The sequence below is a fragment of the Macaca fascicularis genome, chromosome 13 (genome assembly GCF_037993035.2).
Source record: "Macaca fascicularis isolate 582-1 chromosome 13, T2T-MFA8v1.1".
Taxonomy (NCBI): domain Eukaryota; kingdom Metazoa; phylum Chordata; class Mammalia; order Primates; family Cercopithecidae; genus Macaca; species Macaca fascicularis.
The window spans coordinates 51,164,694-51,179,584 of NC_088387.1; the positions used below are offsets into that span (position 1 = coordinate 51,164,694).

At 47.7% G+C, this 14,891-nt stretch overlaps 1 protein-coding gene across 2 annotated transcripts in view; it reads left to right on the plus strand.

Moving 5' to 3' along the window:
• ADD2 (adducin 2) overlaps positions 1 to 14,891 on the plus strand; it is a 111,948-nt gene that overhangs the window by 40,039 nt on the left and 57,018 nt on the right. The window lies entirely within an intron of this gene.

The following is a 14,891-nucleotide window of genomic DNA, read 5'->3' on the forward strand; positions in this document are numbered from 1 at the left end:
CCAGCCCAGGCTGCCTTCAAAGTCTCTGTAACTCTGACATTCAATGAGAGCTGGAAGCTCAGCGTATCTTTGAGAGTATGCCAGTGGAAAACCATGCCGACAGGCCCGAGTGATCTTCATGAGGCTTCCCTACTTCCCCACCATCAAAAATAAACATTGCCAAGGTGACTTTTCTGCACTGGACTTGCCTGTGTGGGAGTAAAACAAGGCAAGTCCTCAAGGAACGTGTCTGTGTGTGGGTAGGAGGAGGATGAGAAGGAGGAGTTAGAAGAGGGTTTATGCCTGTGGGTGGAAAGGGACACACGAAGCCAGACCCAAAGGCACAGACATCAAAGGGCTTCTCCCATGAGCGGGGATGGTTACTGTCTGTGCAAAAAGTATATATCCCATCATAAACTAACTCACAAAAGGGCAATATCCATAGCATGTTTTTCTAGAACGTTTAATGTATTTTCACACACAATACCTTTTCAGAGAGTGTCTTCAATCAATACCTGTCAAACTGGATTGATTTGGTATCCACTCACCTAATGCACCTCTTCTCAAAGGAGGACAAGTGGTATTGGCAGGCACACTCTGACATCAGCCCAGGACTGACTCCTCACACATGTGTCTCAGCCGTGGTGAAATTTGAGGTGCAGACTGACCCCCACTGTGGGCTTCAGGCTCTTTATCTGTAAAGCGAGGGAGTCGGGTATATGCTAAGGGCCATCTCGACTCTGTCACACTAGAGCCCAGCCCAGAAACCCTGGCAGACAGATACTGGAAATGGCCCTTTAAGGCACTGGGAAAGAGAGCACATACAGGCCATGCCCTATGAGGTCCAGACAGAGGGCACTGCAGTGGCCTCAGGGACAGACAAGAGTGACCAGCAGAAGCTCCAGGCATTTACTTGCCTTTCTTGAATATGACATGGGAAGAATGCAGAGCACAGCAGTGTTTCTTCTGAATTCGCTTTTCTCTGCTATGCCCTTGCCCTTGAACCTCACAAAGCTTCTCCTCTCTCAGCAAAAGGCCCCTACAAATCCACGGACGTCCTCGAAGGTCCCATCCTCCTGTTCTTATCCTGTCTCCCTTGCCTGGCAATTCTGCATTCTATAGAGACAGAGTCTCCCTCTGTCGCCCAGGCTGGAGTACAGTGGCACGATCTCGGCTTGCTGCAACCTCCACCTCCTGGGTTCAAGCAATTCTCCTGCTTCAGCCTCCCGAGTAGCTGGGATTACAGGCGTGCATCACCACGCCCAGCTAACTTTTGTATATTTTAGTAGACAGGGTTTCACCATGTTGGCCAGGCTGGTCTCGAACTCCTGACTGCAAGTGATCTGCCCGCCTCAGCGTCCCAAAGTGCGGGGATTATAGGCATGAGCCACCACACCTGGCCAATTCTGCATTCTAAAGATCCAAGGAGCCAGTGAGTCAAGGCAGGCTTTTCTGGGAGTTCAGGGAAGAAAAGGGTCTGAGGGAGTGGAAAATCTGGGAATACTCATACAGGAGTCATTTTTGTCCTGACTCATCTACAGAGATGAGTAATAGCAGGAAAAGAAGGCAGTTTAGTGATAAATGGGAGGCACTAGAGCCCAGGAGAGGGAGAGGGAATTAGGCGTTGGGGATTGGAGGGATGGATGAGGAAGGGGAAAGTTCTGCTGGACCCCAGCCACAAAGGGGAGTGTTATCACATATTGGGGAGTGTTGGGCTGGTGTGGGCTTTGTCTGGAGTGAGCATTTCATGTAAAAGAGTGGGAGATGATTTAATGGTAGCCCAAGGAGCTTGAAAGCCATGAGATAACTTTATCCTATTGTCCTGAAAGAAACGGCAGGGTCCCAGTCTTCCTGCTCTGAGTCTATGGCAGACACTGGAAATCAATCCTAGCATTCTTCCCACGGAGTGAAGAAGGACTGAAGCCCTTCAAAGGTAGCCACTACCGGTTGATCAGAGCCTGTACGTGGTATAAAGCTTTGTGACCATTTGGCTGTGGACCACAAGAAGTCACAGATGGTTTTTCTGGAGCATTTTGAAATATAACCCTGTGTGTGGGATGCATTGTGGGGTGGGGGCTGGAGAGAGAGCAGTGGGAGAATCCAGTGAGAATGTAGGCTAAGGGCTGTCTGTATCTCCTACCGATTCCTGTGTTGGGTTTGGTAGACCAGCTTTTTTAAAATGTTGTTGACGTAGGCTTTTTTAGTGGGTAAAGCTACCTCCCCCATCCTGGGGCATGCATGCCAGGGGCCTCTCCTCTCTTGTCTACCAAAATGAGCGTCTCAGTACCCAGTCACAGAAGAGCACAAGCTACATTAGAGGTGAGCTCTTGTCTTCTTTTTGGATCAAGTGTTTTTTGCCCATAAAAGCATTAACACAAAAGTCTTGATTTATACATTTCCATCAAGTTCATTGAAATTAGGAAACTGGAATTCTGTCACCAACATTTCCATTCTCCCAGGAATTATTCTGGGTCCTCCATAAGGCAGGGATCATAAAACCTTTTTCCCCCGCCCTAGCAAAAAGGATGCGACTACTTCTTGGTTGACCCTGTTAGGGAGTGATGAACTAGAGCAGTCAAAACCCATTAGCATTGCCCGGGTGAGCTGCTATTCAATTCAGAAGCATTGATTGAGCCCAGGGACAAATGCCACTAAAGGTCAATGGCTTGCTTCTGCTCTTTATCCCGCAGCTGAAAGCTGGGCTCTCATATGCTGTCACAGGGGCCCAGCATTGTTGTGGCTCACTGGATCTACAACCTCTGCCCCTTTGTTTCCAGTGGTTTCGTTTGTCATCATGGTACTGCTGATGACAATACATTCTTAAACCTTGCTACTCAAAGTGTGGTTTGTGGACCAGCAACATGGGCATCACTGGGGGCCTTTGAGACATGCAAACTCTCAGCCCTCATCCCAGACCTGCTGAATCCGAGTCTGCAGGTTAGCAAAATCCTCAGGTGGTTTGCATGTACATCGTGGTTGGAGAAGCGCCATGACAGTTTTGGAGGCCAGAAGTCCAAAATTATGGTGTCAGCAGGGCTGTGCTCCATCCAGAAGTTCTGGGGGAGAATCTTTCCATGCCTCTCCCAGCTTCTGATGGCTCCTGGTGTTCCTTGGCTTGTGGCTGCCTCACTCCATTCTCTACCTCCATCTTCACATGGCCATCTCCTCTGTGTCTGTGTCTTATAAGGATACTTGTGAAGGGATTTAGGGCTTACCTGGATGATCCAGGATGATTTCATCTTCAGATGCTTAACTTTATTATGTCTGTGAAGATCCATTTTCTAAATAAGATCACATTCACAGGGTCTGGGAGTTAGAACACACACACACATATATATTTTTGGCAGGGAGTTGGGGAGGAATATTCAACCCAATACAGATTCCCTTGGAACATTCCCAGGCAACATTCTTCCCAGGTCCTCACTTGTACTCACCTTCTTCAGCTAGTGCAACCGAGTTTTCTGATTTACCCACACTGACTGTAAACTGTCAGATAAGACCAGCATTATTGAATGCTTCTTCTGTGACAGGCATTATCCTAAGTGTTTTACATGGATGAACCCATTTAATTGCAACAGCCCCTTGGGGTGGCTACCATAATTACCACTCTACTTTACAGATGAGGAAACTGAGGTACAGGGTGGTTCAGTAACGCTTGCAGCTTGTGAAAGTACACCCAAGATATAAACTAGGCAGACTGCACCGTCTTTGTTCTTCACCCTTATGGGATAATGCTTCTGAGATTACAAAGGGTTTAAAAGGTTATCTTCCCAACAGAAAGAAGAGGCAATAGAGGAGAGAGATGACATCAGAGGACTTTGTTCCACTTTCTGGAGAGACTTGGGCACAAAGAAAGCCAAGATACAGTGTGGACGTCTGTCCTGTCCACACCCAACACTGCATAAAGTTTGGGGCCCCCCAGCTGTTGGCACGTGGAGGATGTAGAGCACATCTCCCTCACCACTGAGTGGCTGGCACCTAGTACAGTGCCTCGCTTCTGTCAGAGGAGCACAAGCACGGCTGTGGCCGGCAGCAACCCTGAGTCCTGCAGCCTTGAGGGGGGCCCAAGTCAAGGAGACCCCAAAGCAAAAGCAGAGAGCCTGGCAGGGGGGCCAAAAGCCACAAGAGAGATGACAGCAGGCCTCCTTGTGGGGAGCTTGGGGGAGCAGCCCAGGGAGCCATGCAACCTGGCCTGAGCTCCAGAAAACCCACATGCATGGTATGTGTGGGGGAGCAGTGTGGGGCTAGGTGAGGGTAGAGACATACCTGCCCTGGGCAGGTGCACTGCTTCATTAGGAAGCTGGCAGCTGAGCCAAGTTCTGAAGCCCTCATGAAGAGGCTACCCAGAAATGCAGGGGGAACATTTTTATGGCAGAGGTACTGCAATGGCCGCCATTTAGAAATGAGCACACAGTGGTGGAGGGGCTCACCCAAGGCAGCACAGCTGCTGAGGCCCTCATTCCACAGCATGGGGTGGGCCCTGGAATGACAGGCGCATGGCAGAACAGTGCCTGGCACAGTGCTTGGACAGAGAAGGCACTTGAAAGTATGTATATTGAGTCCACCCCAACACCTTTTTCATTTAATACCACGAAGGTACATGTTTCCACAAGACAGCTTTTAAGGCCTATGCCATGTGTACATCATGCAAGGAGGTCTTTAGGTGGATATTCACTGTGGCCTCATCACTGGGCACTTTTGGTCCATACGCTGCCTTGGGCTAATATATTCCATTTGTTTGCTAACCAGTATATGAATCCTCATTGAATGTGCTTGAAATGCCTTAAGTGGTGAGAGGTGGGGTCTCCCCTTGCATTTACCCTCCTTATACCATTCATGATTTTTGGCCTTTGTTTGTAGCCCTTTGCCATTTTTTTCCCTCCAGGCCAAAAATCTGACCCCATTCTTTGAGTTCCAAGCTCAAAGAAGATCCTCCTGAGGTGCAAGTGTGTCAGGAGACGGCTGGGCACAGCATTTTGTGCTTGTAATTAATGGCTGTGTCAAGGGGGTCAGGGAATTAGCTGAAAAAACCTGTAACCCAGTCCAGACATTCTCACCAGGCATGCAAGCAGTGTTGTCACCAACACCGTGGGCTGCAGATTACCTGCTCAGATGGAAAAGCAGAGCCCACCATTTAGAGTGCGTATCAGCTAAAAATCTACCTATGTCTTGTAGTGCAGAAATTCAGCAGCAGACATAACCTGCCTGATTTTATTCAGCTCGTTTCAGATTCGTTGATGTTCCCTTGAGAACATTTGATGGAGCAGTCAGCCCAGATGTGTGCTTGCTGACTAGATAAAATCCAGACTGTGATAAAGAAAAAAAAAAATTCAGTTGTTGCAGTGTTAAGAGTAGCACCTAACATTTATGGAGTCCTTAGTATTTGTCAGACCCTGTGCAAAGCCTGTGCTTTCATATATTATCTTATATAATCCTCTGAGGAGGGACTGTTCTTCTCCACATTGGACAAAGAACCTGGGGTTTAGAAAAATTAAGCAACTTGTTCAAGGTCACAGAACTAGAAACAGGCAGAGCTGGGATTCATTCCTAGGCCCTTCGTGCCATTCAGAGCCTGGATTTGTAGCCATGGTGCTATATGGTGGAACCAATTCCCTGGGTCCTTCATGTAGAGAAATAGTTTGGGGCCTCTATGGAGTTATTTACCCCCTCCCCACCATAGTTCTTAATTTTCTCTCTACTCCCAACTTTGGAAAAACACAGGGCAGAATCAAATGGCAGATTTGGGAATGTTCTTGTAGAGAGAATATAGGGGATGGGAACTAGCATTGATCGAGCACCTACTATGTGCTATGTCCCTCTGGAGAACAAAAGCCCTTGTGGTTTTCATGGACTGAGCCTAATCAGAAATATAGGTGGTGGGTCAATTGCCATTTTTATCTCATCTTGTTGCCTCTCATCTTAGTCTGGTCTTGCCTTATGACATTAAGCTCTTATTTCACAGTAGAAGAAGATGCTTCCTCAGCAGATGTACTGAGATATACACTGAGTGAAAACCTGTTTGGGGGCCATGCACATCAGTGCCTTGTCGTAGCTCTCAGGACACTGTACTGGGCAGAAGCATGGATTGACAGCCAACAAATCTGGTCTACTGATAAGCCCTGAATCCACGTGTCAAGGGGCTCTCCCAAGGCCCTCATGGCCTGTTTCTCTTGTCTCATCCTTCAGCTCCCTGACCCAGTAGATGATATGCCATCCACCATGTAAAAGGCAGTCCCAAAGTAGTGACACCAGTTTCTAAGTTGAGTTCCTTACTTCATTGATTCTAAGACACACATTTTCCCCCACATTTCAACATCTTTGAAGTTGGGATGTGTCCCCCAATCAATGATGACTTATAATTATAGTTAGCAATGTTTTTTTTTCTTTCTCAGTAATATTTAAAATAATTGGTGTGCCAATCAATCAAGGATGTCTTATAATTGAAGAATACAGTCATGCCAATGCTCATTTTATTTTTACCCCTCTATCAAATCAACACCTGGGCTTCGATCTCTCAGCCTTCACTTCTGAGACCTACATCAAAGAAAGGTGTTCTTTATGCTCATCTGTGTGACTCACCTCCCATGCCATTCCTTTAAGCAGGAGATGTCCTAGAAGTGAGGCTGGCCTGGGTCTCCAGGATCTGATAGTCCTGTTATTAAATTGCTATCATGATGTTTATTTTTCATTCCCTCCTTCCTCTATCTTATTAATAGTTTTATGGCATGACAGGAAATTGCAAAGCAGGGGGTCATATTTTAAGATTTGTGGGCTCACCTAAGTATTTATTTCCTTGAGTCTGATGTTAGTCACCAATCACTCCACCATCCAGAAATGAGTTTGATTGAATTTTAAGTTTTCTCTAAATGGACTACCCATTTAAAAAATCTGCATGTGGGAATGGGCTGGTTTCCTTGATAATTGTCCTTTTGTATCTCTAATTTTAATTGGACTAATCATTAAGGTAATTTCTTTGTTCATGTTAGTACAGAAATTGCCTGGACATATTAAAAGTCACTATTAATTATGTGTGCATCACACTTGATTTCCAGAAAACATGTGGCTTTCTCATCACATTTTGCCAGAAGCTATTTTCCCTGAAGGTTGTATCTTAGGGGACTTGATTTCACCTTATTTGAGAATAAAGGAAAACAATTAGAAATATCTTGAGAAAATACATTTCAGGGGAAGATAAATTATCTGGAGGACTCAAAAGGAGCATTTACCTCTTATAATAACCTGCTATAGGAACCAGAAGAATGTTAGAAAGCTGGTATCCTTAGTATATATGGCTCAAAAAGACATGGTTTCTAAGAAATAGAGTCATGGGGGGAGAATAGACTAAGATGAAAGATTTGAGGTGAAAATGGAGATAAAGTAAGGATAGTATGCAAAATGATAAAATGTTTAATATCAGCATTAAAATCCACATGAATTTTGCTGAATTAAAATCAGTGAAGTGGGAAATACCGACAGACCGTCAGAATGTAAGGAAAATTTCAACAACAGAATCAGTGAGACGATAACAATAGATTTAGAGAGCAGAGATCCAACATATGGATAACTGGTGATCCTGCAGGAGACACTAGAATAAGACTATTCTGACCTAAAGGCAGGTGGGAATGTGTTTTTCAGGGTAGGTGACCTGCCATAACAACAGCCTCAGAAACTCCAATCAAATAGATGCTCAGTGGGCTGCTTGCAGTGACTTCCCGTTTTCTTCCATTTGGTGGCTGCGTCATTTCCTAGAGCCTGGAAGTTTCCACTGCATCCTCTGCCTCCAGCAGGGAGGCAAGGGAGGAGTAAGGGAGTGGAGAAGGCATCTCTGCTCTTAATTGCCTTGGCTTGGCTGCTGGGGATGACATTATTTCTGCTTACTTTCCACTGGCTTACATTCCCTAGGGTCCTGTCCAGACAGAAGCGGGGCTGGGAAACATGGGCTCCCAGGAAGAAGAGGAAATGGGTTTGGGGAGCACATAGCATTGTCTCTGACACATGGATACGCAAACATACACACAGAAATATACAGAAGGTGAAATAGCTCTTTCCTTAATATCCCCATAATAAAATCCAATAAGTGAAGTGGAAAATACTGACAAACTGTCAGAATGTAAGGAAAATGTCAACAACAGAATCAGTGAGACGATAACAATAGATTTAGAGAACAGAGATCCAACATATGGATAACTGGTGATCCTGCAGGAGACACTTAGAATACAGAATCATCAGAGAGAGGAGTGAACAGTCAAACAACATCTCTCCTATTTTCGCTATCCTAGGAATGGACAGTCAACATCTCTCCTATTTTTGCCATCCTATTCTTAACACCCTGTCATGGCCTGAGCCTCACTGCTCAGGCTTTTGAGATGTCTCCACATGGATGTTCCAGAGGCCAGCAGTTCCCCATGTGAGCCTTTTGACCTCCTACCCTTAACATACTCCCTCTGCTTCCCACCATCTCCTCTCTCTGGGCCTACTAACTTTCCTCCTTCCCCTCCTCCACACCAGCACTCCCAAGTCTCATTTCAGTTTTGAATGTTCACAGCTTCCCCAGTCTGGAGAGGGGAGAGATAGTGCAGGATTACCCTCCAGTTTAGATGCAAAATGTTCCTATTTTCTCTTGCCCAAACAGTGGGGGGAAATGCCCAATAAAAAGAACCCACAAAACAACTTCAACCTTAATGTGCCAAATGAGCATTTATTCCCACCTCTTATGGCTTAGGATATGGCTTATTCTATTAGACAAAAAAGGATACATACCCGATAGCTGTTTCCTGGATTTCTTGACGGGGGGTGGTTGGGGATGGGGACAAGACAATCCTGTCACATGATCCAATGAGTTACACTTTACCTTCCTATTGAAGGACAGGTGCTCTCAGATTGGGCCAAGGAGCAGAATCAACTGTTTCATGTTTGAATTTGATTGAGGTGAAACTTTTCAAAATATAGCTCCACTGAGTTGCCTGAAGGCAAAAGGCAGGCAAGGTGACTGCTTAAAAGTATCTGTGACTGGATTCCAGGACAGCCTGAGGTGCAACAGTAAATCAGGACAGTCAGCTCAATTAGACAGCCTTTTTGATGGGCTTTTATCTGCATAGTCTCCCAGTTCGACCTTTTTACTGAAGGCACTGAGTATGGGAAGACTGAGCCCAGCCATCCTGCTAGCTCAGCACTGTCTCTGCATCACCAGGGCTTTCCCAACAACCCTTTCTTTACTTTCATGAAGGCATGAGGTCCACATGGTTTTGTGATCAGTGGCACAGGCTGCTGATGAGTGAGTTAAAGCCCAGTGCTGGAGCCTCGAGGTTAGGACCCCCTGGTCACTTTCATGAACCTCCACCAGATCACTGTGCCCCAGTATTGTAATCATCTCTCTGTGAGCCGCCCCCCACGCCCCTGTCCTGGGCCTTTTGAGAAATGGGATTGCAGTTGCATCCCTTTGTGTCCCCAGTGGCGAGCCAGGTCCTGACCCATGGCAGATCTTTTAGTGGAAGGATTGTATTGAGTCCATATGAAGCAAGTCTCATAGGTGGCTGTACCCACACTGCAGTGACTGGCAGCCCTGGAAGTGCAGGTGGGTGACCCACCACCAGCTGTCACCACTGCAGCCCATCTGTCCTCTTGAGGGGCCAGTGGATCTTCTATACCTAAAAGCTCAGCTCACTTTGTCAGAGCGAGTCCCAGAGGTGCCTACTCTCTCCCTTGCCTCCTAATCCCCATTGCTGTGCTGGGAAAGAGCTTGGTTCTGAGCCCTGCATGCCAGAAATAGGAAGTAGAATCATCTTTTCTGGTGCTGGCCAAGTCCTCAGGGCTTCCACCAGGAATATAGAACTTGGGCTCTGGCCATTTGCTGATGTCCATTCCCCTCCCCGCCCCACTTCCTACCAGGCCCCTGGCATCTGCTCACCTTTGTTTGAATGAGGGGCAGAAAGTGTGGTGAAGTAAAAGGAGAACAGGCTCTGGAACTAGAGGGGTTCAAACCCAAGCTCTGTCGTTCACCAACTCTGCAGCCTGAATCAAGTCACCCAGGTTCCTGCAGTCTCAATTTCCTCTCCCGAAAAACCGGGATGCTGGGTCCTTCACTGCAGGGCTGGGCATAGCACTGGGCACTTATTGGAGTTTCACAGCTTTTGTGGATGGAATAATGTCTTTCTTCAGGATCTAACTCAGGACCTTGGTCCTCATAATGTGCACCCAAGGTTTCCAGTCTCCCTTCCCAAAAAGCGTTGAACCCATTCATTTCTGATCACCTCGGCGTTCATTGTCAGGGCCCTGTAGTGTGTTGGCCTTAATAGTGAATTACATATCTGCGTATATGTGCATGTATCTGTGCATGTTTCATTTACGTGCATGTTTTTCATGAATACAAACATGACTGTGGGCCTCTAGCAGGCAGGGCCATGTCTCGTTTCTCCCAGCCATCTTCCCTCTCACATCAATTCCAGTTCTTGCTCATTCCTGGGCAACAACAGATACTTGACAAATTAACTGTTGATTTAGTTAGCGGGTATGGGAATGATTCCAAGTCTGTAAGAAAGAATACTCAGTCCATTCATTCCCCAACAGTCTAATTCCTGGATAGAAGAACAGAAAAACATTGCCTACCGACTATTAGGTTTGAGGCTGTTTGCTGGAGGGCTTTTAAAATTCACTGGACTTCACTAGGAATGTTTGCACCAGGGATGCCCAGAAATAAGTAACTTACGGGGCCTGCAGCAGTGAAGGGGTTAAAGGATTCTTCCAACTAAGATGGACATAGACTTTACCCTCGCTGTCCTGCCTCTTTCTTTCTTCTTTACAACTATTTTTGGCTTAAATGATCACAGCAGTTAATACATAATTTAGAACTTTGTAAAACTCAGAAGTATTTGAAGAAATGATGATAAGCTTTCCCTATAATCCCACTGGCCAGAGGCATGAGCTTTCTCTCTATCTGAACACATCAGGCAGGGTGTGGTCCAGTCCCTTATTCAACCGTCTTCATTTATTCTGCAAAAGTAGCAGCAGCTCAGCCCTGAGCGTCTCCTGTCTCACTTGTGGGAGTCTCATTCAGGGATCGGTGAGTCTGGCTTCTGACTTCAAGCCTAAGTCCTGGAACAAATGCTACACTGTCCTTGTTGGGAGCTGACCCGTAGGACCAGGGCCTGGGGCTTTCAGAGGCCAGGACAGCTGACAGACCCATAGCCATGGCTGTTGGGGAGCACCTGGGAAGTGGCAGCTTGCGTCTTTCCACTTTGAGCTCTGGGTGCTGAGCCACACAGACTGTCTCTTCCTGTCTGGAGACTCCCCCACTGAAGTGGCAGGAGACAGCGCCTGCCTCTGCTCAGGGCACATGAAGCTTAAGTTGATTTTAACAAAAAGTCAGACAACTCGGGCATCTGTTACTCCCCTTATAGACCTTTGTTTCTCTTATAGCCACAAGGAACGATCCATAGAAATGCGATTTCATACTCCAGTGGTTACATGTACTTGGTCTTCAGTGGGACGGGGAAGAAGATGCTTGGTGACAGGAAGCGCGTCTCATGATGTGTAGTCTCCAGCTGCCATCCTACCAGGGCGAATCCCAAGCAGGGACCCTGCTGAGAGGCTGCAGAGGTGTGAGGAAGTGAGCTGGCCAGGCTGAGAGGGAGCTCCTGGGCTCCTCTGTGCACAGAGGAGGGTCCCAGGCAAGAGAGGTGAGGGGGTGCTCAAGGGAGGAGGTGAGAGAGAGAGAGAGAGGGCAGGGCTGAACATGGGAGAGCCAAAGGGGTTGCTGTGTGTGTTGTATGGTATGTAATATTACCTTCTTCTCTTCTCTCCATAATTAATGTCGGATTTGTTAATGTAAGAGTTGCAATCTGTTGCTGGGTTCTGCCTCAAGTTAGGCAAGAAGGGTGGCTGAGGGGCCAGCCACTGGGTTATATACCAAGACAAGAGGTGATCTGGGCACTGAGGCACCTGCCATGCACTCCTCCATGAACACTCAGCACCTTAGCCTTCAGGGTCTGTCTCCTCACACTGTATCATGAGCTCCCCTCAGGCCTCACTTGCTGCTGGGACCTCAGGGCTGGACAGGGCTGCTTTGTTAAGCGGGCCCAGCTCTTCCCAATTTACCTTCAACTAACATTTGTTCAGCACCTAACTGGCACCAGGCTTTATTGCAACAGGGAGGATAGAGAAATGCAGAGACACAGGCCGCCTACCAGGAGCTCACGGTAATAGATTGTTGCTGCTGGGCTGCAAGTGGAATGGAAGAGGCAAGTAAAAGTGATGTGAGAGCCCAGGGCGGGGGTGTAGGGGACAGGCTTCCAGAGGAGAGGACACCTGAGCTGCAGGGAGGAGGTGAAGAGAGGAGGGTGTTCCTGGCAGACTCCAGCCCCAACCAAGAATCTGCTTTGTGCCTCTTGGGTCCTGGGAATAGCCCCTGGAGAGCGAGGCAAATGCAGAGAGGTCAGGGGGCTGGGAGTAGAGGTGTCATCTGAGTCTCAGCCTCATCCTACAGGGTAGCTGTCCTCAAGGAGAAGGGGCTGGGCAGAGGGAAAAATGCACAGCTCCCAGCTGGGCATCAATGGGCTTGGATTGTTAACATGGGGTGTGCATTTGGTTTGACAAAGCCCGTTCAGATTTAACATTTTATATTTGGAAAATGTGAAAAGTATACCTGCCATTTTGGTAATAAAGGCTAAATTTGATTAGGTTTTGGTTGGAAAAGCAGGGCTTTAAAGAACAACAACAAAAAAAAGTTCAGGAACACTGCCCCTGGCGACAGAGATGGATTTTTAGCAGGGCAGTGTCAGGCATGGGCCAGGAAAGACTGTGGGCCAGAGATCATTAAAGGATGGAGAGATGGAGGCATGATTCAGGGCCTGGCACTGTGGGTGGAGAGATATTTAGGACATAAAACCAGAGACCTTAGTGACCAATTAAATGTGCAGGGCAAATTGAGGGAGTCAAGGTGGGATCCCATGGTGGGATGCCTGGTTGGTAGGGGGCAGAGAGGAGGGGGTGGGGGAGGCTGTGGTGTGGGGTGGGCAGGAGTGATGGTCCGTTTGCAGGTTGACTTTTAAAGAGGCTGCAGGACACAGGAGTAGGCAAAGTTCCCTGAGTGTTTTATGTCCGGGCTTACAATCCAGAGCAGCCAACAAGGACTAGAATGCACTGCCCTAACTCCTGCTGCCTCACAGCCCAGCGTGATTGCACACCAAGAGCAGGGGGCCGGTGGCTCTGAGGGGGCTGTGCCTCTGGTGCTCTCTGAACCACCCAGGGGATGTCAGGCATCTGTTTTCACTACATGGGGCACCGTGGCTCACACTGTCCCTTGCATCTCCGCTCTGCCTGAGGGATGTGGGGGCTGGAAGCTGGAGAGAGCTAGGTTCTCAAAGCATGTGCTGGGAAGCTGAAGGCTGCACAAGGGGTGATGCTGTGCTTGGTACAGCAGCTTCAGCAGGCTCAGAGGGTTCTGTCTGGCCAGGATTATCTAAATTCCCCCAGGACAGCAGCTGGGGCCTCACTAGAGCAGCCCTGGCATTAGGCCTCTTTCTCTTCCTTCTCTCATTAAAGCTTGCTGATCTGGTGCCTGTCTTGCCTGCTCAGCCCAACTCCACGATCAGAGATTTGACAGTTTCATTGCCACAGGACAATGGTTTCTAGATAATACACTTGCCTCAAATACCTCTCAGGACTATTTTCATTTTAATCAGGGGCATAACACCATAACCCAAGGAATGTGCTCTGATGGGGAATTTCAGCAGCAGTGGGGGTTGGGGTGGGAATTATTTTGTTCACTGGATATTTACGTTGGGGATAAATGTTTGCTTTCTTACAGGAATGGTGCAGGCTACTTCTGGGGGCAAAGGATTAATTCTATTAGTAAACACAAAAAATAGCTGAGATTCTGAAAATTCAAATCTTAGCAGGTTATGGCCACAGGGCAGCCTCAGACCTTCTGGGGAAGGGGAGGAAGCTGGTGCTTGAGGCTGCAAGATTGGTCCTTAAGGAGGGCAGTGGAGATACATCAGCAAACCCCACCATTGGAGAGAGGCAGCATCAAGTGGTGGCTGGGACCCTGTTCTAGTTAAAAATAGAACCTTTGGGAGAAAGACCTTAGTCGGCACTGGATGTGCAGCGCGCAGAGTCTCGCTCTTAGAAGCAACTTACAAGTTCCTAAGTAGAATCATGAGCATCAGGACTGGGCTCAGGGACCATCCAGGCACTGAAACACTGAGCCCCAGGCCCCCTGGCTGGATTGAGGAGGAGGCTGAGCCTTAGTGGGTGTGCAGGTGTCCTGGATTCCCACAGGCACATTGTACCTACCAAGATGAGTTTTCCTTGTCCCTCATTGGTGGGACGAGTCTCTCCGAATGGCTCCACTCTGGACAGCACTGGGTCAGGGATGGACCTGAGCTGCCAGTGAGCCAGAGCCATGGGCAGGCAGCAGTAGGGTGGGGGTGGTCAGGGATGCTGCCAGCCCTGGATGAGACAGCCCCCAGCAGCTCTGGGTCAGAACAACAGGATGTCCAAGTGAAAATGGAAAATGATCACTTGTCATCACTTGTCTTTATTTTTAAACATTTTGACAATTAATGCTTTGAAGACCTTGATTCCTAGGAGTTTTAGACTAGTAACTCACCCTAGTTTGTAAGGTATTAACAACTTTATATTCCTCCTTAGTAGTACTTTAGGATCTATTATGCAGGTATTCGCTGGGGCCTTTCTTCCCCTCGAACTCTAGGTGAAATGGCCTTGAATTCACCCATGGACAGCCTGTGCAAATCTAAAACTCTCCCATTTTCCTGGGATGCAGTATTCTTCAGGCTGCTTCTGCGTCTTGGGCTGCATCCAAACATCACTCACATTAGCATCTGTGAGTTTAGCAGCTGTTAGTGAAGTGTTTTGGGGGTCTTAAGAATGGAGATCCTCCCAGCTCAGCAACT